Source organism: Macaca thibetana, chromosome 2 (assembly GCF_024542745.1).
Source record: "Macaca thibetana thibetana isolate TM-01 chromosome 2, ASM2454274v1, whole genome shotgun sequence".
Taxonomy (NCBI): domain Eukaryota; kingdom Metazoa; phylum Chordata; class Mammalia; order Primates; family Cercopithecidae; genus Macaca; species Macaca thibetana.
This window is the reverse complement of record NC_065579.1, coordinates 121,127,294-121,152,762: the sequence shown is the minus strand read 5'-3', so window position 1 is coordinate 121,152,762 and position 25,469 is coordinate 121,127,294. Positions and strand designations below refer to the sequence as shown.

At 40.6% G+C, this 25,469-nt stretch overlaps 1 long non-coding RNA gene across 1 annotated transcript; it reads right to left on the bottom strand.

Moving 5' to 3' along the window:
• Positions 1 to 259: 259 nt before the first annotated feature.
• LOC126948882 (uncharacterized) lies at positions 260 to 25,018 on the bottom strand. Its single transcript, XR_007723563.1, has 3 exons — positions 24,935 to 25,018; positions 1,719 to 1,869; positions 260 to 566 (listed from the first exon to the last, which is right to left on the bottom strand). It is a non-coding gene; the product is annotated as an uncharacterized LOC126948882 (long non-coding RNA).
• Positions 25,019 to 25,469: the final 451 nt, after the last annotated feature.

The window sequence follows — 25,469 nt, the reverse complement described above, 5'->3', positions numbered from 1 at the left end:
CTAATAGAAATTTATTTTTATATTAATTGATTTAATACTTTGATAATTGTGTTTTAATACAATTGGTTTTGCTGGCAGTCCTATATATTTTATTTATTTAAAAACACAATTCTGAGAAGGGATTTTAAAAAAATAATTTAAAATCCCTCATCAGATTATTACAATTATTTCTTGAAGATGGCCAAGTACTTGCTATTATCTTCTCTCCAAAGATGAGGAAGCTTAGGCAAATCTCAACTGACATGTCCAAGATGGTAAAACTAGTGGGTGACAGGGCCTGAACTCAAATTAGGTCCTCAGGGTTCCTTACTGACCAGTTAGCTCTGTGGGAGGGAACCACAGCCCCTTTCGGTGCAGTAGCCAGCACATGGAGCAATAGGGAAGAAAAAAACATTGAGAAATTCTTGCATCTGGGGAAGGCTTTAGAGTAATCACCGGAACAGCCGGAGGATGAGCTGCAGCAAAGAGCCGGGCCTGTCACGCTGGGGTATGGTGATTAATTGGTGCGGGGGAACACAGCCAAGAGCAGAGAAGCCACACCAGGCCACCATCCATTTGTCCATGCCCTGGGGTCAGAAATGGAGCAAATGGAATCTTTTATAAGAGAGGAAAGGGTGGAATGTAGCCATGGGGGAGTTCTGCAAGGAATTCACAGGTGTTTTCTTATTGCATTTCCCCTTCCCTAAGGACCTCTGTGTGTGCAGTTAGCAACAGAGAGAAGGGGTGGGGGTGTGGCTGGGCTGGGCTCTGCAATCTCTCACGCACCCCTCCTCCAGCTCTGTGAGCTATGGTACTTTCAATTGAAATAGCAGAAACCATGTTCAAGTCACAGGGAGCTGGGTCACTGGGAAACTCATTGAATTCTTTAGATAATTTCAATAGGTGGACATGGTGGGCCTTGGGTTTTTGAGGCAGTCATTTCAGTAGGGTCACTCTAATCTGGGCCATGAGCAGACCTCTTCCCCACTCTGTAAGTCACCCCATCACAGTGATTCTGCAGATTCCAGTTCACGAGCAATTCTGCCAACTTTCCTTTCTCTTGAAGGAAGCAAGCAAGCTACAGAGGTTGGTTCAGTTCATTTCTTCCCATTGAAATGCTGGCAAGAGCATGTTGGTAATTGATATTCAGAAGCATTATTGATGTGGAGGCACAGCTGCTGTGGATCAGGAGGTCATTGTTTTCCCTAACATTTATTTGAATTATGAAATGATAGAAGATTTGGGAAAGTTTTTTAAAAAAACAAAAATAAAAATCACTTTTAATCTTACCCAGGAAAGCCAGTATTACTATTTTGGTGCGTTTTTTTCTGGACAGACATGCAGAGAGGCAACCTCCCTATGCCCATAATGTTTAGAAAGCAGGCAAGTACAACCATTAGATCTATTTTTAAAATTCTCATTAGTAGGCTATAATGAACACAGAGTCCTACTACGTTGCCTTTTGTGCCAGGCCAAATCAGGTTACAGATTTATTTTATTTTATTTTGAGATGGAGTCTCGCTCTGTTGCCCAGGCTGCAGTGCAGTGGCGCAATCTCGGCTCACTGAAACCTCCACCTCCTGGCTTCAAGCTGATTCTCCTGCCTCAGCCTCCAGAGTAGCTGGGATTACAGGTGCATGCCACCACACCCGGCTGATTTTTGTATTCTTAGTAGAGATGGGACTTCACCATGTTGGCCAGGCTGGTCTCAAACTCCTGACCTCAGGTGATTCACCCACCTTGGCCTCCCAAAGTGTTGGATTACAGGCGTGAGCCACTGCATCCAGCCAGGTTCACAGATGTTACAGGAGGTCTTCCTTCTTTCTGTTTCCCCTCTCTTCCTCTGCTCGCCTCTCCATAGCTTCTCAACTTCATCTTCTATCCTGCAAACTGTTATTGTCAGAGACTTAGTAACAGAGCACAAATTCTAACCTAGATCCTCTAATTTGGGAGCCCTTATCTGCAGCAGACCATATTTTCCCTGTAGTCAGCAGTTTCCTCCAAGGGACCAGGACCAGGCGAAGGGTTTCAGATTCTTTGGATGAGAAAAGGTACGAGACTAATAATCCCTTCCCTTTTATTCCAGTATCAGTCATCTCTTACAGTGTAATCTAACTTATTATTATGCTAAAAGACCCTTCGTTCCCACTAGAGAAAGGAAAAGATGGAAGTGGGTGGTGAGAACAGAGCATCCCCCAGCTACATTATATAATAAAACCTGACTTTTTAGGCAGTTAACATGTGCCAAGTACTATTCTAATTGTTTGATATGTACCTCACTGAATCTTCACATCAATACTATGAGGAAATTGAGGTACAGGGAGTTCAAGTCTTTACTAGCCCAAGGTCATACTCACCCAAGGTTAGCAAGTAGCACAGCAAGAATTCCAACCCGGGCCAGCTCACCCTGAGAGCCCCTATCTTGGCATATTGTCTTTTCCAAAGATGGCGGCATCAAAACATATATCTCATCCCACATGACATTTTACAAAGTATTGTGACACCTCTTCATCCAGCAGGGAGTCTGTTTCCTCTCTTTGAACCTGGGTAGACTCTGCTAACTGTCTTGACCAAGAGTTTGAAGGAAGTGACACTGTGTGACTTCCAAGGACAGATTATAAAAGGCAATAAGATTTCAGCCCAGCTCTCCTCTGTCTTCAAACGCTTCCCTTTTAGAATCTAGCCACCATGTTGTAAGGAAGCTCAGGCCACACAGAGAGGCCCTACAAGGTGTGTTCTGGCTGACAGCCCCAATGAGGCTTCCAATCAAGAGCCAGCATCAACCACCAGAAAAGTGAGTAAATGGGCTTTTAGATGATTCCAGGCTCTAGTTTTTGAGTCTTTCCCCTGAGGCTCTAGACACTAGCGAGCAGACACAAGCTGAAGTTACTATGCCCTGTTTGAATTCCTTATCTACAAAAATTATGAGAGATAATAAAGGATTACCATTGCTCGAAACCACTAGGTTTTGGACTAATTTGTTACATAGCCAGAGTATGGGAATGGTACTCCTAACTATTACAGTAAGACTAGCATACGCTCTCAGCAGCTCTCCATCCCCACCTTTATCCTGGCTGGCTCAGGCATCACCAAGCTTAAGGTTGCCATGAGAGAAATTTTGCATAGATTTTTCTTGGTCCAACTCCTTCCAGGGAATTAGTCCCATTAGACTTTTTATTGTTTAAGTCTTTGCATTTTCATTAGTCTTCACAGGTCTTTTCTTGGGGAATGAGAAGAGGTTGCCTCAGATCCTGCAAGCCAAATGCTATTTTAAGACAGATGTTAAATTGGCCTCTATTAGGAAAGTGTAGCCCTTCCTTCAATAATTGTTGAGTAAGGACTTACTGAGACCAGTGCTGGGCTTTGTCCAAGTCAGTTTTTCAGGCAAGAGGAAAGCTGTACAATAATATTCTTTTTATAAAAAGTAGAAATGTGCCAGGTGCTTAAAAACTTGACCATTAGATCTTCTCTATACTGCCCTGTTCTGAAAAGAGAAAAAGAAAGATGGAGGTGGTAGGTGGGGAATTAGCAAACCAAAAGAAAAATGTAAAGGCCCAAGAACCAGGTGAGAGCAATCTGCTAATGTTAAACTGGATTGCAGGAGATTCAGAATGTTTATTTCAAGGCTTTGGACTGTAAGCTTGTTCCCCAGCCCCCACCCCAGTTCCAGAGCTTTCGTACATCTTTAGAGTTTTGTCATTAGATATAAGTAAGGTTCACTTCTTTTAGCCCTCTGCTCAGATTTCTTTATGAAATGTTGATAGGTGATGATATACTTTCAATGGTTTTGTGGGGAAATAGGGAGTAAAGGTGGTAGCAGATAATCTTCTCCCACTAACATAAGGAAAATCTGTGTGCCAGTTTCACATGGATTTTAATGCCCAAATTGGCACCTCTAGGTGTACATCTATTTGTTTATTTTATATCCCAGGTTGGAGAGTTGTACTCCCTGATAAGTTACCTCCTGAAATCCTGTATATGGCTCTGTATACATATTCCTACACCCTCACAGTTCATAAGACTGGAGGGGAGGGGAAGAGGACAACTAGAAAAAGAAAGCAGACCAAAATTAAATGCATAAATACCCTGGTTTAAGTTTTTAAAGATTCAGTATCACTGTACTAGCTCAGGGTCCCAATAGGGGCAGATGGCACACACAAAATAAGATAATTTGAGGAGGAGGTTTTATTTGCGAAGAGTCTGTTTACAGTGGTGTGAGTGTAGGAAACCACAGGGGATAGTGCATAAACTGGGTACTGGCACTAGTGAAGTTGTCATCACCCATAGGCCTGAAGGGGACACGGAGGCTACCAGGACTTAAAAAAGAGTCACATAGAACAGGCTGCTTTGACCTTCTGTCAAGATATAGTTGAGAAAAGAGGGAACCTGGGGAATGAGTAGTACCCTGATCTTACTATCTTCTCTCCCTTTTATCTTCTGGAACTTTCCTTCGGCCACCTACCTGAAAGCCAGAGGGCCAGGAGGCTATTGAACTAACACATAGAAATAGTTCCTGGGGCAGACAGCAGGATATGCAGGGAGAGTGGAGCCTGGGGGCTAAAAGGGAACAATCCAGTACAATTGCCACCCCATACATAGAAAAGGTTTTTCAAAAGCAGAGAATGCTTGCTTGGAGACAGCGCTAAACACTATTAAGAATGCCTAAAAAGTACAAACGCAACTTTAAACCAAATACAGATTCTAGAAAGACATTTACAAGAGCCCAAGGTTTATCACTCATCCCTTGGCTCAAATATAATTGAGTACTCTGGGTGTGTAGCAATAAACTCCATTCTGATTTATCTCCGTGTGGTTGATCTTCACAGTGATAGCAACTACCCTATAAAGTCCTGGGCATTGTGCCTCGGTAAGTGATCGTTTTAAGATATAAGTCCAATAAAATTTCTTTTCTCTTAACCACCCTCCCTCATGGCTTGGAATAAAAATTATAGTCTTTACAATGGCTTACAAGACCCTTGATAATAAGCCCCTGGCTATTTCTCTGTACTTACCACTACTGCTATTCTCTCTCTTGCCTTCTTGACTCCAGCCACACTAGTTCAAACACATTCATTATAATCTGCCCCTGGGCCTTTGCACTTGTTTTCACCATTCTTTCCCAAATACAATGTGACTCACTCCCTCACTTTCATGGGTATTCAAATGCCACCTTTAGAGAAGCCTGTCTGACAACACTGTATACAATAGTAACTATAACAAATGTCTTTCCAAAAATGGCCATACCAATATTTCCGGTCCCACATGATGTTTTGGAAACTTGCACTTGCCATTAACAGGTGGAGTCTGTCTTCCTTCCCCTGGGGAAAGACTTGCAACTATCTCAACAAGTAGAATGTGGTATAAATAATGCTGTGGACTTCCGAAACTAGGTCATAGGAGGTGATATGGCTTCTTTCTGATGCTCTCTTTTTTGGGAAATTGGCTCTTGGAACTCACCCACCATTTTGTAAAGACGCCAAGGCCACATGAACAGACCGCACATAGATCTTTCCTTCAGCAACCCTCGCTAAGGTCTCAGGAATAGCCAGCATCAATCAGCAGACATGGAAGTGAGTGAGCCATCAAGTGGTTCCAGCCCACAGCCTTCAAGCAACCCCAGCCAAGGCCAATGGAGTAGACAGAAGCTACCTCTACCAAGACCTATCTGTGTTACAGATTCATGAGTGAAATAAATGAATATTTATGGCACCGTTTTCTGGAGTAATTTGTATACAGCCATAGCATTGGATCATATTTTTTGTGTCAAAGTAAGATGTGGTGGCAATAAAAAACCATGTGAGAGTGGCTTTGGGACAAAGTAGTGGGCAGAAAAGAACTCTAAGGAGAGTGTTAGTGAAAGTCTAAAGGATCTTAAAGAGGTTGTTAGAGGAAGCCTCATAACCCTTGATGAAGCTGTTAATTAGGGCTTAACTAAAAGTGAGGAAAATGTTATTGGAAACTGGGAGAAAGGAAATCCTTGTTAGTAGTGGGAGAAAGTTTAGCAACACTGTTCCCACAATCATTGAGAAAATCGAAGACATAGCTAATTAATCAGATGATCTAGCTAAAGAAGTTTCTTCTTGGCTTCTTCACATTGTCTATACTAAATACGAGAGGAAAAAGATGACCTTTTATAAAAGGAATTATTTACTCTTCAAGTAAAATTTAGAGAAAATATAGGAACCAGGACTTGCAGTGTTCAAAAATAAACTCTTATTTAATCCCAGCCTCTCTAATATTCTGAAATTAAGAGAGGGCTTCCGAGCAAAGATTAAAGATTATACCCATAATATTATTTGTTAAAACCTCAGAAATACCTAGGGCAGTGCCTCAAGAACTGTTTAGTTCAGACGAAGGGACCTATAAAGATCGTCAAGAAGTGCTTCATAGATTTTCTCTGTTAACCACTAGAACTCTTAAGAATTTAAGGAGTCCTTCTGCAGCTTTATAGCAAGCCCAAGGTGGAAAATCTTTGCAAGATTTGTGGATGTAGCTTTTGTCTGATGGAGTGTATCAGAAATCAATTCATAAGAAATCCACAAGGTTTTTAAAATAATTATATCAGCTTACACAAAAAAGATGCTTTAATCAACATTTTACATGCAGGAAGCTGACTGAGAAAACTATTCAACTGCAAAATGGGCCACTTTTTATGGAGAAGGAAAGAGGATATGGAGGGCATAACGCAGAGCCACAGTGAATTATATACAGGCAGTAGGACTGTACCCTCACCAAGGAACTGGCAACAGGAACCTGGCTGGATTTCAAAATGGTTACAGATTCCTGAGTGCCTCCTGTTTCGCCTTTTTTGAAAAGGATGCTCGATGGTAGTTATGCTTGTTTCACCATTACATGTTGCATCTCTAGGGAACAAGCAAATTGTTCCTTTTTTTTTTCTTCTTTTTTTTTTGAGACAGAGTTTCACTCTTGTCCCCCAGGCTGGAGTGCAATGGCACGATCTCGGCTCACTGCAACCTCCGCCTCCCAGGTCCAAGTGATTCTCCTGCCTCAGGCTCCCAAGTAGCTGGGATTACAGGTGCTCACCATCACACCCAGCTAATTTTTATTTTTTTTTTAAATGGAGTCTTGCTCTGTCACCCAAGCTGGAGTGCAGTGGCGCAATCTCGGCTCACTGCAAGGTCTGCCTGCCGGTTTCACGCCATTCTCCTGCCTCAGCCTCCCGAGTAGCTGGGATTACAGGCGCCCGCCACCATGCCCAGCTAATTTTTAAAAAATTTTTAGTAGAGACAGGGTTTCACCACATTGGCCAGACTCGTCTCGAACTCCTGACCTCAGGGGATCCACCCATCTCAGCCTCCCAAAATGCCGGGATTACAGGAGTGAGCCCCCACGCCCGGCTGCAAATTATTTCTTGAGGTGACAAATCTTAAGATAAACAAGAACTGTCTCCAGAAGCTCTCTTTGAGGAACCAAGCTTAAGGAGCTTCAGGTGGACGTGAACGTGATCTTACTGGCAAGATCTTAGACTGTGAGCCTGAGCTTTGCAGACTGTAGGGGAGAAGGTAGGGGTTTTCTTTTGCATATGACAAGGACATAAATTACTGTGGCCAGAGGATAGGCAGTAGCAAAGTGTATTTTCCAAGAATAGCCACAGAAGTATTTCTGGAGCCGCATACTTTGCCAGAAGCCTGCCACTTGCCATTAAGAGGTGGGGTCTATTTCTCCTCCCTTTGGACAGAACTTGAGAAACATGATACCCATAGAAAAGCAATGATAAACTGCTGTTGAAATGCTTAAAAGAACACTGAAATAAATGAAGAAATATTTATGGATAGGATGCCTCAATGTCATACAAATGTAAATTATCCCCAAATTATAAATTCAAAAATTTTGAGTACCATTTTAACAGGACTTTTCGTAGAACAAACCGAGCTCATCCTAAAGTTCATTCATCCTAAAGGAAACCGCTACGTAAAGTCAGGGCAGTCACAAATAAGAAGAAAGTGGGATGTGGAGGGAGCTATTTGCACTGGCAAATAATAAGATTATACAGCTAGAGTAAAAAAACATTGTGGAATTAGGACACAGATAGATAGATCAACAAAACAGACTTGAGAATCTGGAGATATTCCCTTGGACATATGCATACTTGATTTATGATAAATGTGGCCATACAGAGCAGTAGGGAAATGGCAATCTTTTCAATAAATAGTGTTGGGACATTTGGGTATCCATAAGGAAAAAATTTAAATACAAATTCTCTATTCTAATTCCAGGTGGATTTTAGAACTAACTGTAGGTAAAATTATAACATTTTCAGGATATTATGTAGAAGGATGTATGAATGACTTCGGGGTAGGGAAGGATTTCCTAAACAATACACAAAATGCACTAATTATAAAGAGACTGATTAAATTGACTACACTAAAATTCAGAACTTCCAGTCATCCAAGGACACCAAAAATAAGATGCAGAGAAGCTCACTGACTAGGAGGAAATATTTGCAATGTATATGAAAACCCACAAATAATTATCATCCAAGACATATAAATAATCCCTTTTCATCACTAGGAATTAGGAAAATGCAAATTGAAACAAAGATAAAATACTATTCAGAGCCCTCAGGTTGGCAAAAAATTTTAGTCTGTCCACACCAAATGTGGGCAAGAATGTAGAAGAAAGAGAAATTTCAAATATGCTAATGGATTATAAATAGGTCTTTAAAGAGCAACTTGGCAGTCTCTAATAAAGTTGAAGCTGCACATGGTATATAACCTAGTATTTCTACTTCTAGGCATGTACCTTATGATAAATTTCTGCATACATGCACAAATTTTCATGTTCAAGAATATCTTGTAGAGGCATTGTTTGTTATAAGAAAACACTGGAAACAATCTACATGTTCATCGACTGGAAAATGGAAAAACAAATTTTGGTTTGTTCATATAGTGGAATGTTTTATAGCAGTTAAGATGAGGGAGCATTTAGCTACATATAAACATGGATAAGTCTCTATAATATCAAGTAAAAAATCAAGTTGCAGACTGATGTAAACAGAATAATCCACTTCTATAAAGTTTAAAGACATTCAAAGCAATACTATAGTCTGTGATACCATCTGTGTAAGTAAAAGTATTAAAACATCCTTAAGAATGACAAAAATAAAATCCAGGAGAAAAACAAAGTCCATCTGGGAAACAAAGGGAATAGGAATGGAAGAAGTAAAAGAGAGTTTCAAGCATATTTGTGTTGTTTTGTTTCTTTAAAAGGAAAAGGGGTGCCATCTCAAAATGGGCTTATGTGTGGATCTAGTAATACATTTGTTATATAACTTCTGCAGACAATATTCTAAAGGTATGTATGAAATTCTTTTCATATTGTACTCTAAAGTCAAGTCTACACATTGTCAGCAAAGCTCTTCCATTTTAGTTAAAATGAATAATCGGTTATTCTCCCTTTCCTGACAGAGGAGTTTCTTTGAAATTTATCATCAGAAAATCCACTCAACAACCAGTTCAATCTCCATAAGAAAGATAGGATGTAATCAAACTCTCCCCTAAACTGTCTAAAGACCAGAATGAAAAGAAGATCTCAGCATATCCACTGTGGTTACTAGGCCATATTAAACATCAATTTTCGATTTTCCACAATGAGAAGAAAGGTTGAATCATCAAAGATGACTATGGGGGCTTGCACTAAGAGTCTACAAAGTCTTCATTATTGGAAAGTTTCTAAGAGGTTAGTCCTTCTCCCTGGCTGCTTCTACATCTGGATTTGCCTCACCGTTTTAAGAATAAGAGTAGTACAGGATTGGACGTGATTATCAGGAAACAATACCAAGTAGATAGCTTTGTTTTATGTTATTTCTTTCTTTCTTTGTTTTTTCATTTTTAGATGCAAAGCCGGAAGATATACTCTTTGGTTGTATTCTCTAAAAGCAAACTCTTAGGAAAGGATTTAGGTGAAAGCAATTCATCTGGGGAGGAAATCCCAGGCAAGACAATGAAGAAGTCGGAGAATGAGACTAGGAAATGAGGAAAAGTAATGTAGAAAATGTGAATGAGCAGGTTGCTGCTGTGGGCATCGGGGGCTCATTTGTGCAGAAGACTCTTTGAGAGACTGCATAGAACAATCCTTACACTCGGCCAGACAAAGTATAAGGAAGCAGGGGTATTTATCCACCAATTCATGATTTGATGGCTATTCTTGGGGATTTAACTCTGCACTCCAGGCCTGGCCCTCCTGCATGCTAGCCATGCAGGATCCTATGGGCCATAGAAAGACCTCAGGCTGAGTTCAGAAGCCAGCTGCATGCAAAGGAATGGTATAAAAATTTCAGATGGCATCCTGCATGGGCCAAAGGAATCTGCCAACAACATCTGTCAAAGCTATCTACAATAGAGTATGTTGTATCATGTTTTCCCAAGCAGGAGACAAGTACCGCCAGTGGTTCAGGAGATGATTTTAGATGGTTCTGGGTCATGGAATTAAATAACATTGAATTACATGGTTGGGGAGTTCTTTTCTTTTCACTTCTCTCTCATTCCTTCTGACTATCCAAGGACAACCTCTCTTTTTGCTACTAATTATGGCTTTATTATACCTCCAATCCTTGCAAGCTTCCAGTTTAAGCAGAGAGTCAGACTTGGGCCCTGGATGTTTACTGACAACCACATTTGGCTGCAATGTGCTGACACGTTCCTCTTTTCATTGTATTTATTTTTCCAATCACCTTCAACCTATGGCAAGTGATATTATTTCTTCATTACCAGCAACAATGCAAAGTTAGCTTTTTGAATAAATTTATTTCATCTTTTAAGCCAGTCAATTTAAAGAATAATATTGAGCAAATAATAGAACCACAAAGATGGTATGAAATGCTAAATTTGGGGAAATTCCATGAGCTCACGAGCTACGTGTTATGATGGAAATTTTGGGGAGATCACCTAACCCCTCTAAGCTTGACCCTCCCTAATGTTGCAACCCTTCATTGGGTTGTTGGGAAAATTCAAATGGGATATTTGTCAGGCAACAAGCCCTCCACCTGGAAGTAATACAAAATCAGTAGATGTTAGTTCTCTGTTCTTGAAATGTTTATAAGAAAATATAGGTATTTTTAAAAATAGACCCTAGGGAGTTTATTAATCAGATATCAGGACGCTATTAATCAGATATTTATCAGGTTTAATGTGATTTTCTTTAGAAAAGCTCCTTTCCCATCATTTTTTCCCATCATAAGAAACTAGGTACTGTCAGCTGGGCATAGTGGCTCGTGCCTGTAATCCCAGCACTTTGGGAGGCCAAAGTGAGCAGATCACTTGAAGTCAGGAGTTCAAGACCAGCCTGGCCAACATGGAGAAACCCCATCTCTACTAAAAATACAAAAATTAGCCAGGCGTGGTGGCAAGTACCTGTAAGCTACTCGGGAGGCTGAGGCAGGAGAATTGCTTGAACCTGGGAGGCAGAGGTTGCCGCAGTGAGCCAAGATCATACCACTGCACTCCAGCCTGGACAACAGAGTGAAACTGTCTCAAAAAAAAAAAAGAAAAAAGAAAAAAGAAAAAGAAAAAGAAAGTACTGCCATTACTGGGTCCTTTTGATCTGTTTGGAACTGCTTATTGTGGTTGGGAAGATGACATTGTACATTGGAAAGCCTACACATAACTGGAGTAGTGGTGTAGTCACCACTTAAGTCTTGCTGTAGCATATTAATGCGTGCATTTTGGTTGTAATTCTTGAAATGAACCACAGTGTTTAAAACTGTTTTTTCTATGACTTTTTCTCTCAACAGAGGAAGAAGTCACATTTTTAAAATCCAAATAGAAGAGCAAGGGGCGCCCTAAGAGCCTTCCTCTGGTGCCAGAAGGGAGGACTTTTCAGTAGAGAAAAATTCATCATTTCGGAAGTCTTGAGATTTGTTCTGAGAACGTAGTTTGTCTCAGTGTTTTTCAAACGGCAAAAATGTCAATTCAGAATACAATGTGATGTTTCTTTCATGGGGGGTATAAAAACTACATGCAAGTCTCCAAAGTATGAGTTGTTATTGTCAGGTTTGTTTCTTGTTAGAATGTTTCAGTTTGAGGTTTTGGCTTTTTAATGCTGTTGCCTCCTAACAGGGACGTATTGAAGGTCTGGCATTGTGTCTAGAATCCCTTACCTGCTGGCAGGATTTTCAGGAATGTTATCTTCAGTCATTCAAAGGGATGCAATTCCTTTAATGAATATGCCACCTATGGTGAGTAAAGGAAAGGTGGCTCTCAGGGAAAGCGAGGAGCTGAATGCTAGGGTGAGGAGAGGATGTAAATAACCGAGTCCTATCTGGCCTTAGGTTATTCTTGAAATTAATCAAATTCCACCATGTGGTAGACTCTTGAGCAGAAGAGATGAGCAATTTCCAAGAACATAAGAGAAAAAGTCTTGGAGCTTGCGTTCTAGTACGGGATTTTAACCTCTTCTTGTGCCATGGACTCCCATGGCAGTTTCATACAGTCTGTAGATCCTTTCTTAAAACAATATTTTCAAATGCGTAAAATAAAATATGTAGAATTCAAAGAAAACAAATTATATTCAAATTCAGTAACTTGCCACACTGTGCTTGACCTGTGTGACTGTGCAGTCTGTTAGCAATGTTAAAGAGCATACTTCAGTAATTATTTCAACCATCAAATATATTTGAATGTTTATTCTTAGCCTGCACACTATCCTTGTTGTAAAATGCCATGTGCCCTTATGGAGAATTAAGAATTCTCATTTGAACTGCCCAGTCTTACTTCAGTTTAAACAAACAATAGACACAACTCATTCCTTCAATGTATTGATAAACATTGTAAGTAGGAAATACTAAAAAGCAATGAGGTGTCTGGGTCACTAACACCAACACAATTTGGTGACTGAATGACAACCAGGCATAGAGCTGCGCTCTAATCTGCCAGCTGCACCTCATGAGGATCTCTAAAAAGGAAGGCTGCAGTCACACGCCATCTACCTGCATGTGCCTAACGACTACCACAATTTCAAAGCAATCAGCACAATTTATATTTCAAGGTATTGTCAACAATTGTAATGTGATAGGAAACACATCTGCGACTTCTTGTTGATAACAGGTCACAGGCACTGCTAAGTCATGGAGTTTTCCATCTCTACTCATAATTAAAGGAAATGCTCAATTTCAGTTAGAAGATAGTCAAAACAATGATACGATTATTTTCCTAGCCAAAGACCTCCTGAAATCCCAGGTTAACTCCAGGTAAATGCCCCTTGTGGAAAAGTTGGTAGTAAATAAATAACATACAAGGTGGTGGTAAATGTAATATAGGAAAATAACGCAAAGGGGGATAGAGAGAGCCACGTGTGGGTGGTGGTAAATGTAATATAGGAAAATAACGCAAAGGGGAAAGAGAGAGCCAAGTGTGGGGAGAGGGAGCAATAGACAGGGAGCAATTTTCTTGAGCAATGTTTGTGAATGATGAGAGTAGGTGGAATTCAGTACAAAGTGGAAAAATCCATCCTAGAAAAGAACAGGAATGGTTTATCCATAGTAACAGGACAGAAGTAATAGCACAGAGCAAAAACATAGGTGAGTAAATATTTTCTCAGTCAAACTGGACTCACGGTCTTCAGCTAACAGTGACAAGCAAGGAATGCATGTTGGCAAGAGAGGAAGGTATTAACTAGTTGTCTAGGTTACTCCTCTTGGGGGAAAATGGTCTGGTGTGATGGCATGAGCTGCAAAGCTTGGGGAGAGAAGAATGACCAGGAAGAGGCAACAAGCAAGGAGGATACCTGTACCCTCCAGGTCCAGCAGCTGTGAAAAAAGCAGCCACATTCGAGAGGGTTGTCCGGGAAGCAGCATCCTTAAGGGAGAATCAGTTTTCAGTTGGAGCAAGAAGGTGAAAAGACATTCAGAGAAGAGGTGGAAGATGTGGGGGCTTTGCTGAGAACACACCATGAGTTCCAGGGGCACAGAAGAGTTTACTTGTAGGGGAGGGGTGGGCAGGACCCAGATGATAATAGCTATTCTGTGGTTAGTGAGCTTCATATGGTGTCTCTGACAGAGAATGATATACGGGATATGATGAAATTAGTCCTGATGGTTCTTCAGGCCGGTGCAGTGGTGAGCTTGTTCATATTGTCGGGAGAAATTGGGGCTTGCTGGGGCACCTATAGCTCTCTGAAAAGGTCTGGTTTGAATTCCTGCCAGCAGCCTGGCTATCCTCTCAGCTTCTTGGTTACAAGAGCAAGTAATTTCACTTCATCTTTTTTTCAATATTATATCATGAATCGTTTCAACATACAGCAGTCTAAAGACTTTTTCAGTGAATACTTAAAGGCTATCTTTTATATTTTGCCATACTTTCATGATCATATATCTATCCATATGTCCATCCTTCTCTCAGTCCATCAATTCAACTTATTTTTGATACATTTCAAAGTAAATTGCATGCAGTTTACTGTATATACAATGGAATCCTTCTCAGCAAAAAAAAGGAATGAGCTCCATGTAACAGCATGGATGCATTTGAAAATTATTATGCTATATTATTAGGAGATATACCTAGTGTAAATGATGAGTTAATGGGTGCAGCACACCAACATGGCACATGTATACATATGTAATAAATCTGCACGTTGTGCACATGTATCCTAGAACTTAAAGTATAATAAAAAATAAATTTTTTTAAAAATGAAGGCAAAATAAAGACTAATAATTCAAGAAAAAAAATTATATGCTATATGCTATTGTGCTTCAGATGGTGTGTCTGACAAGAATACTACAGCATCCACATCACTAACTAAATACTTTAGCATCCATGTTATTAAGTGGAGATCAATATTTATTTATAATTTTATCTTTTGAAGTAAAATTTGTATGCCATGAAATGCACAAAACTTAGTTGCAATTTGCTAACATTTTTGTTTTTGTTTTTGAGACAGTGTCTCTCTCTGTTGCCCAGGCTGGAGTGCAGTGGCAAGATCACAGCTCACTGCATCATCAGCCTCCCAGGCTCAAGTGATCCTCCTGCCTCAGCCTCCCAAGTAGCTGGGACTACAGGTGTACACCATCATGCTTGGCTAATTCTTTAAAATTTTTTTGAAGAGACAGGGTCTAGTGCCTAAACTGGTCTTGAACTCCTGGGCTCAAGCAATCCTCCTACCTTGGCCTCTCAAAGTGCTAGGATTACAGGTGTGAGCCACTACACCGGGCCGACAAGTTTCTACGTTTTGACAAATGTATACATCTATGTAACCCAAACCCCTACAAAGATATAGAACATTACCGTCACCTTGGAATGTTTCTTCTTGATCATCCCCCATCCGAAACCTTTAGAGGCAACTACTTTTCCAATATTTTTCCACATAGTTTTGTCCATTTTTAAATTTCATATGTGTGGAATCACATAGTATGTATTTTTTGTGTAAGGTTTCTCTTAGCATAATAGTTTTTGGATTCGTTCATATTGTTACATGTAGCTTATTTCTTTTTGTTGCTGAGAAGTATTCCATTTATGAAGAGACTACAGTTCAGCTGTTCTTCTACTGATAGATACCTGGGATGTTTCCAGTTTTTGTGTTCTATGAAGAAAACTGCTATGAAGATTCTTGTATAAGTCTTTTGTGGACATGTGTTTTTATTTCTCTTGGGTAGATACCTACAGATGAAATGGGCCAGTGGTTAAATCTTTTTATTTCTAAAGACTAGTGTGAGTTGAGTTTTCGGTTGCTTATATGCCAATACACACTCCATAGATGAATTACCATAATCCACACTATCCCTAAAGTGGACTGGGTCTTCAGTGGGTGCCCCTAATGCCAATTCCCTTATTAAGAACAGTATTTACTATGTGTTCTTGACACATTATCCTCTTAACAAATGCAGAAGGTTTTTATTTTTCTTTTCTCTTTTTTAACCAGGCTAGCCCCAATATGAACCACAGAACTCTGTCCTTATAAATCTCCAGGGTTCTGAATTTTCCTACCACCGAAGAGGCTGCTTTAAGGTAAAAGACCTAGCTTGAAGAAACTGAATTATTTTAAATATGTTTATATTTATACACACATATATCCACATATATTTACATATGTGTATAGTTACATATATGTAGAGATATTATCTACATTTGTGTATATTTACATACATGTCAATATACATACACATAAATATACACACATATCTGTGTATTTATATACACATACATACATGCACACACCAAATCCTCGAATGTCATTTAGTTCGATGTCATTTAGTTAGGATGTCAATAAGAAAATATCACATCCCAGCCAGGGCCACTGTGTGGGGTCTACACATTCTCGTTTCTGTGTAGGTTTTCTCCGGGCCCTCCAGTTTCCTCCCACATCCCAAACCTGTACATGTTAGGTTAAGTGGCATATCTACACTCCCAGTGTGGGTGTGTGAGTGTGGGTGTGTGAGTGTGCCCCACAATGGGAGGGCAACCTGTCCAGAGTGGGTTTCTGTCATTTGCTCTGAGCTGCCAGGATGGGCTCTGGCCACCCAAGACCCTCAACTGGAATAAGTGGGTAAATCATTATCTTACTTGTTTTTATGAATCTTTCCTAAATGTATGTATAACTCACATTTATTTCAATGTTTAATATCAGAGGTGTCTTGGTCTTTATTTAGAAGTTTGGTGAGGTTTTTGTGACCAGAAATATGCTGTAGAAACTTAATTCTTGTTTATCAATTGGCCTATGATAAAATTATCTCAAGTCATTTCCTAAGAACCTATCAATGATGTGAATGGAAGACTTACCATATATTTGTTGAGACCCTTCTGTGTACCCTGCACAATGACACTGTTCTAGGCATGTGGGATTTATCAGTGAACACAGCAGACAAAAATTGCTTCTCTTATGGAGTTTCCATTCTGGCATATGGGAGAAAAACAATGGCGTGAAAATAATTAGGTAACATAATATTTCTAAGTACTTTGGAAAATAATAAGCACACCACAGTAGGGCAGTCAGGAGTGCTGGGAGGACTGGAAAGGCAGGTTGCAGTGTTAAACAGAGTCAGGGAAGGCCTCACTGAAACGTGAGCTGTTAGAGATAAAGGAGTGGGCCATGTGGATATCTGGGGGCAGAGGGAACTGCTAAAGCAAAGGCTCTGAGGCAGGCACATCCCTGGTATGCTCAAGAAACAGCAAGGATAAGCGGGGGTGCAGGGGCGGGAATCCATAGATGAGGTCAGAATGCACAAGGTCAGGAGTTTTGAGTCTTGAAGTCCCTGTAAGGACTTTAGCTTTTACCCTGAGTGGAATAGGGAGCCATCACAGGGTCACAAAATTTAGAACTGAGAAAAGGGCATCTCACTGTTGACACATGCTAGGAATTTCATCCTGTAAATTCATTCTCAGATACTATATTTTTGAACTAAAATGCAGAGATAGCCTGAACTCATTGTTTCCAAAACCAGATAAGAAAACTTGAATCTCTCCTAGAGGAATAGTAACAGCAGAAAAGAAAAATGGGAGCATGAGCCAAGACCAAGATATCAATCTTCACAACTGCAACTCAAGAAAGGGGGACTAGGCTCACCTGAAGACGTTCTTCATGTTCTTGGAAAAGATTTCAAATGGACTGAAGCAACCTTGCTCCAGGATCCCTTGGGGCTTGGAATTCGCCCAGACTTGGTATTTGTAGGCCCCGAAACACTGACTGGGACTTCCCACAATACACTTGATGTTGATTAATGATAAAAGGCCTCCCTGTTCTGTTCCTCTGAGTAGGAAAACCCCTATCTCTGGAGATCTGATCTGCTGGCTGGAAGAGTTATTCTTTATTATACTGCAGACCCTCAAGTGGTAAAAGATTCCAGCTCTCATGGAGACCTGGATTGGAGAATCTAACCCAAGGGCTAGCCAATGGCAGTCACGTCACCAAATCCGTACTGTTTGAGTCCAGCTGTTAAACCGGAATGGTTCCTTCTCAAATTGGTTACAAGACTACCATCTTCATGATGGAACCAACTCACCCAAAGGATGGGAAACAAACTTCCCAAGAAAGGCACTCACTACCTCTCCAATCACGTCACTCTTAATTCAGGGCCAGAAGATCCAGCACAAACTTCTTTTATATGCAGGGGAGGTAAAACCTGCCATTGAAAGCAGGTTAAAAAAATACATATGTATATATAAGTACTATTTTGGATTACTGGGCTGGCAAGATGGCCTAATAGGAACAGCTCAGGTCTGCAGTTCCCAGGGAGATCAACACAGAAGGCTGGTGATTTCTGCATTTCCAACTGAGGTGCCCAGCTCATCTCATTGGGACTGGTTAGACGGTGGGTGCAGCCCACGGGGGGGCGAGCCAAAACAGGGTGGGGTGTCACCTTACTTGGGAAGTGCAAGGGGTTGGGGAACTCCCTCCCCTAGACAAGGGAAACCACGAGGGACTGTGCTGTGAGGAACAGTGCACTCCGGCCCAGATACTATGTTTTCCCCATGGTCTTCACAACCCACAGACCAGGAGATTCCTTTGGTGCCTACACCACCACGGCCCTGGGTTTCAAGCACAAACCTGGGTGGCCGTTTGGGCAGACACCAAGCTGGCTGCAAGAATTAGTTTTCATAACCCAGTGGTGCCTGCAATGCCAGCGAAACAAAACTGTTCACTCCCCTGGAAAGGTGTTGGAAGCCAAGGAGCCAAGTGGTCTAGTTCAGCAGATCCCACCCCCATGGAGCCTAGCCAGCTAAGATCCACCGGCTTGAAATTCTCACTGCCAGCACAGCAGTCTGAAGTCAACCTGGCATGTTGGAGCTTGATGGGGGGAGATACGCCTGCCATTACTGAGGCTTGAGTAGGCAGTTTTCCCCTCACAGTGTAAACAAAGCCACTGGGAAATTCGTACTGGACAGAGCCCACTGCAGCGTGGCAACGCTGCTGTAGCCAGACTGCCTCTCTAGATTCCTCCTCTCTGGGAAGGGCATCCCTGAAAGAAAGGCAGGCACTCCAGTCAGGCACTTATAGATAAAACTCCCATCTCCCTGGCACAGAGCACCTGGGGGAAGAGGCAGCTCTGGGTGCAGCTTCAGCAGACTTAAATGTTCCTGCCTGCTGGCTCTGAAGAGAGCAGTGGATCTCCAAGCATAGTGCTCAAGCTCTGCTAGGGGACAGACTGCCTCCTCAAGTGGGTCCCTGACCCCCGTGCTTCCTAACTTGGAGACACCTCCCAGCAGGAGTCGACAGACACCTCGTACAGGAGAACTCTGGCTGGCATCTGGTGGGTGCCACTCTGGGACAAAGCTTCCAGAAGTAGAAACAGGCAGCAATCTTTGCTGTTCTGCAGCTTCTGCTGGTGATACCCAGACAAACAGGGTCTGGAGTGGACCTCCAGCAAACTCCAGCAGATCCACAGCAGAGGGGCCTGAATGTTAGAAGGAAAATTAACAAACAGAAAGGAATAACATCAACATCAACAAAAAAGACGTCCACACAAAAACCCCATCCGAAGGTTACCAACATCAAAGACCAAAGGTAGGTAAATTCATGAAGATAAGGAAAAACCAGCGCAAAAAGGCTGAAAATTCCAAAAACCGGAATGGCTCTTCTCCTCCAAAGGATCACAACTCCTCACTAGCAAGGGAACAAAACTGGACGGAGAATAAGTTTGACAAACTAACCAAAGTAGGCTTCAGAAGGTGGATAATAACAAACTCCTCTGAGCTAAAGGAGCATGTTCTAACCCAATGCAGGGAAGCTAAAAACCTTGGGAAAAGGTTAGAGGAATTGCTAAGTAGAATAACCAGTTTAGAGAAGAACATAAATGACCTGATGGAGCTGAAAAACACAGCATGAGAACTCCATGAACCATACACAAGTACCAATAGCAGAATCGATCAAGTGGAAGAAAGCATATCAGAGATTGAAGATCAACTTAATGAAATAAAGCATGAAGACAAGATTAGAGAAAAAAGAATGAAAAAGAACAAACAAAGCCTCCAAGAAATATGGGACTATGTGAAAAGGCCAAACCTACATTTGATTTGTGTACCTGAAAGTGACGGGGAGAATAGAAACAAGTGGGAAAACACTCTTCAGGATATTATTCAGGAGAACTTCCCCAACCTAGCATGACAGGACAACATTCAAATTCAGGAAATACAAAGAACACCACAAAGATACTCCTCGAGAAGAGCAACCCCAAAACACACAATTGTCAGATTCACCAGGTTGAAATGACAAGAAATATGTTAAGGGCAGTCAGAAAGTTGGGTTACCCTCAAAGGGAAGCCCATCAGACTAACAGCAGATCTCTCTGCAGAAACCCTACAAGGCAGAAGAGAGTGGGGACCAATATTCAACATTCATAAAAGAATTTTCAACCCAGAATTTCATATCCAGCCAAACTAAGCTTCATACGTGAAGGAGAAATAAAATCCTTTACAGAGAAGCAAATGCTGGAAATTTTGTCACCACCAGACCTGCCTTACAAGAGCTCCTGAATGAAGCACTAAACATGGAAAGGAACAACCGGTACCAGCCACTGTAAAAACATGCCAAATGGTAAAGACCATCAACGCTATGAAGAAATTGCATCAACTAACGGGGAAAATAACCAGCTAACATCATAATGACAAGATCAAATTTAAACATAGCAATATTAACCTTAAATGTAAATGGGCTAAATATCCCAGTTAAAAGACACAGACTGGCATATTGAATAAAGAATCAAGACCCATCAGTGTGCTGCATTCAGGAGACCCATCTCACATGCAAAGACACATATAGGCTCAAAATAAATGGATGGAGGAATGTTTACCAAGCAAATGGAAAGCAAAAAAAAAAGCAGGGGTTGCAATCCTAGTCTCTGATAAAACAGACTTTAAACCAACAAAGATAAAAAAAAAGACAAAGAAAACCATTACATAATGGGAAAAGGATCAATGCAAGAAGAGCTAACTATCCTAAATATATATGCACCCAATACAGGAGCACCCATATTCATAAAGCAAGTTCTTAGAGACCTACAAAGAGAATTAGACTCCCACACAGTATCAGTGGGAGACTTTAACACCCCACTGTCAATATTAGATCAATGAGACAGAAAATTAACAATGATATTTAGGACTTGAACTCAGCTCTGGACCAAGTGAACCTGATACACATCTACAGAACTCTCCACCCCAAATCAATAGAATACACATTCTTCTCAGCACATCACACTTAGTCTAAAATTGACCACATAATTGGAAGTATACCACTCCTCAGCAAATGCAAAAGAACGGAAATCATAACAAACAGTCTCTCAGACTACAGTGCAATAAAATTAGAACTCAGGATTAAGAAACTCACTCAAAACTGCACAACTACATGGAAACTGAACAACCTGGTCCTGCATGACTATTGGGTAAATAACAAAATTAGGCAAAAATAAATAAGTTCTTTGGAACCAATGAGAACAAACACAACGTACCAGAATCTCTGGGACACAGCTAAAGCACGGTTTAGAGGGAAATTTATAGCACTAATTGCCCACAGGACTAAGTGGAAAAGATCTAAAATCAACACCCTAACATCACAATTAAAAGAAGTAGAGAAGCAAAAACAAAAAATTCAAAAGCTACCAAAAGACAAGCAATAACTAAGATCAGGGCAGAACAGGAGATAGAGACATGAAAAACCCTGAAAAAAAATCAATGAATCCAGGGGCAGGTTTTTAGAAAACGTCAACAAAATAGATAGACCACTAGCCAGACTATTAAAGAAGAAAAGAGAGAAGAATCAAATAGACACAATAAAAATGAAAAAGGGGATATCACCACTGATGCCACAGAAATACAAACTACCGTCAGAGAATACTATAAACACCTCTATGCAAATAGACAATCTAGAAGAAACTGATAAATTATTGGACACATACACCTCCCAAGACTAAACCAGGAAGAAGTTGAATTCCTGAATATACCAATAACAAGTTCTGAAACTGAGGCAGCAATTAATAGCCTACCAACCAAAAAAAAAAAAAAAAAAAAAAAAAAAAAAAAAAAAAAAAAAATTCCAGGACCAGACGGATTGACAGCTGAATTCTACCGGATGTACAAAGAGGAACTGGTACCATTCCTTCTGAAATTTTCCAATCAATTGAAAAAGAGGGACTCCTCCCTAACTCATTTTATGAGGCCAGCATCATTCTGACACCAAAAATGGGAAGAGACACAACAAAAAAAAGAAACTTTCAGGCCAGTATCCCTGATGAACATCAATGCAACAATCCTCAATAAAATACTGGCAAACCAAATCCAGCAGCACATCAAGACGATTATCCACCATGATCAAGTCAGCTTCATCCCTGGGATGCAAGGCTGGTTCAACATACACAAATCAATGAACTTAATCCATCACATAAACAGAACCAATGACAAAAACCACATGATTATCTCAATAGATGTAGAAAAGGCCTTTGATAAAATTCAACAGCCCTTCATGCTAAAAACTCTCCATAAAACTAGATATTGATGGAACATATCTCAAAATAATAAGAGCTATTAATGACAAACCCACAGCCGATATCATACTGGATGGGCAAAAGCTGGAAGCATTCCCTTTGAAAACTGGCACAAGACAAAGATGCCCTCTGTCACCACTCCTATTCAACATAGTATTGGAAGTTCTGGCCAGGACAATCAGGCAAGAGAAACAAATAAAGGTATTAAAATAGGAAGAGAGGAAGTCAAATTGTCTCTGTTTGCAGAAGACATGATCGTATATTTAGAAAATCCCATCATCTCAGCCCAAAAACTCCTTAAGCTGATAAGCAACTTCAGCCGAGTCTCAGGATACAAAATCAATGTGCAAAAATCACAAGCATTCCTATACACCAATAATAGACAAACAGAGAGCCAAATCTTGTGTGAACTCCCATTCATAATTACTACAAAGAGAATAACATACCTAGGAATACAACTTACAAGGGATATGAAGGACCTCTTCAAGGAGAACTACAAACCACTGCTCAACGAAATAAGAGAGGACACAAATGGAAAAACATTCCATGCTCATGGATAGAAAGAATCAATATCGTGAAAATGGCCATACTGCCCAAAGTAATTTATAGATTCAATGCTATCCCCATCAAGCTAGCTTTGACTTTCTTCACAGAATTAGAAAAAACTACTTTAAATTTCATATGGAAACAAAAAAAAGACCATATAGCCAAAACAATCCTGAGCGAAAAGAACAAAGCTGGAGGCATTGTGCTACTTGACTTCAAACTATACTACAAGGCTACAGTAACCAAAACAGCATGGTACTGGTACCAAAACAGGTATGTAGACCAATGGAACAGAACAGAGGCCTCAGAAATAACGCCACACATCTACAACCATCTGATCTTTGACAAACCTGACAAAAGCAATAGAGAAAGGATTCCCTATTTAATAAATGGCATTGGGAAAATTGGCTAGCTGTATGCAGAAAACTGAAACTGGACCCCTTCTTTACACCTTATACAAAAATTAACTCAAGGTCAATAAAAGGCTTAAATGTAAGACCTAAAACCTTGAAAACCCTAGAAGAAAACCTAGGCAATACCATTCAGGACATAGGCATGGGCAAAGTCTTCATGACTAAAACACCAAAAGCAATAACAACAAAAGCCAACATTGACAAATGGGATCTAATTAAACTAAGGACCTTCTGCCCAGCAAAAGAAACTATCATCAGAGTGGACAGGCAACTTACAGAATGGGAGAAAAATTTTGCAATCTATCCATCTGACAAAGGGCTAATATCCAGAATCTACAAGGAACTTAAATTTAGAAGAAGAAAACAACCCCATCAAAAAATGGGTGAAGGATACGAACAGACACTTCTCAAAAGAAGACCTTTATGTGGCCAACAACTGTATGAAAAAAAGTCCATCATCACTGGTCATTAGGAAGATGCAAATCAAAACCACAATGAGATACCATCTCATGCCAGTTAGAATGACAATCATTAAAAAGTCAGGAAACAACAGATGCTGGAGAGGATGTAGAGAAATAGGAATGCTTTTACGCTGTTTGTGGGAGTGTAAATTAGTTCAACCATTATGGAAGACAGTATGGCAATTTCTTAAGGATCTAGAACCAGAAATACCATTTGACCCAGCAATCCCATTACTGGGTATATACCCAAAGGATTATAAATCATTCTACTATAAAGACGCATGAACACGTATGTTTATTGCAGCACTGTTCACAATAGCAAAGACTTGGAACCAACCCAAATGCCCATCAATGACAGACTGGATAGAGAAAATGTGGCACATATATACCATGGAATACTATGCAGCCATAAAAAAGGATGAGTTCGTATCCTTTGCAGGGACATGGATGAAGCTGGAAACCATCATTCTCAGCAAACTAACACAAGAACAGAAAACCAAACACTGCATGTTCTTACTCATAAGTGGGAGTGGGACAATGAGAACATGTGGACACAGGGAGGGGAACATCACACACTGGGGCCTGTCAGGGGGTGGGAGGCTAGGGGAGGGACAGCATTAGGAGAAATACCTAATCTAGATGATGGGTTGAAGGGTGCAACAAACCACCATAGCACATGTATACCTATGTAACAGACCTGCACTTTCTGCACATGTATCCCAGAACTTAAAGTATAATAATAATTTTTAAAAAGTACTATTTTGGAAGGAGGTTGAAGAGGGATTGCCCAATACTTGGAATACATTTTAAGATCGAGTCCCATCATCTATACAGAAAATTGTATGTAGTCCATTCCCGGAGGCACTGTGATGAAATCTCCTGTGGAGTAAACAAAAAGAGAATAAGCATCAAGACCCAACAAGACTGACTCAACCGGAATCAGAAGAGGACTGGCAAGCTCACAACAAAATCATAATACTGGTCACAAAATCCTCCCTAAGGCTGCCAGTTTCCAGAAGTGTAGCCAGAGCAAATCAGCATGCTGAAAGACAAGTATGAGAGGCTCAGACAATGAGACTTTTTTTTAAGGCACAGCACATTCTATAGCTCACCTAGAGAGGTGCTGCAGATGGTGAGAAAAATGGAGGTCTTCTTCTGCAGAGAGAGTAAGACGTGAAAAAGATTGCAAACCCCAGGGTGATTTAAGAGTACACTCATTGTCTTTTGATTTTTTAAAAAAGTATTGAATTAGGCCCCTGTTAGCTAAAGATTTACAGACCCAGGCCAAATTCCAACAGTCTCAACTCCTTCCAGCCAGCTCCAGGAAGCTGCTGTACAAATTTTTGGGAAGGGAGCCTAAAGAGCTGGAACCACCTGGTTTCAGGGTTACTTGGGGGCATCGAGTTTGCTTGACCTGGTTCATTAAGGGCCATAAAATAATAACCAATTTTTCTAATCTGAGCCTTGTTACTGAATAATAAGTTGCCTATTTTATTCCTGCCCTGGGTAAGGAAAGCTCCATTTGTCTTGTTCATCCCTGAAATGAGAATTGCCTACTTTCTGATATGATCCACTGACAGAAACATTGTCTTAATAAATTTTTCTGAGGAATTTCCCAGACCACAGTGAAGTATGAAAACCAAGACT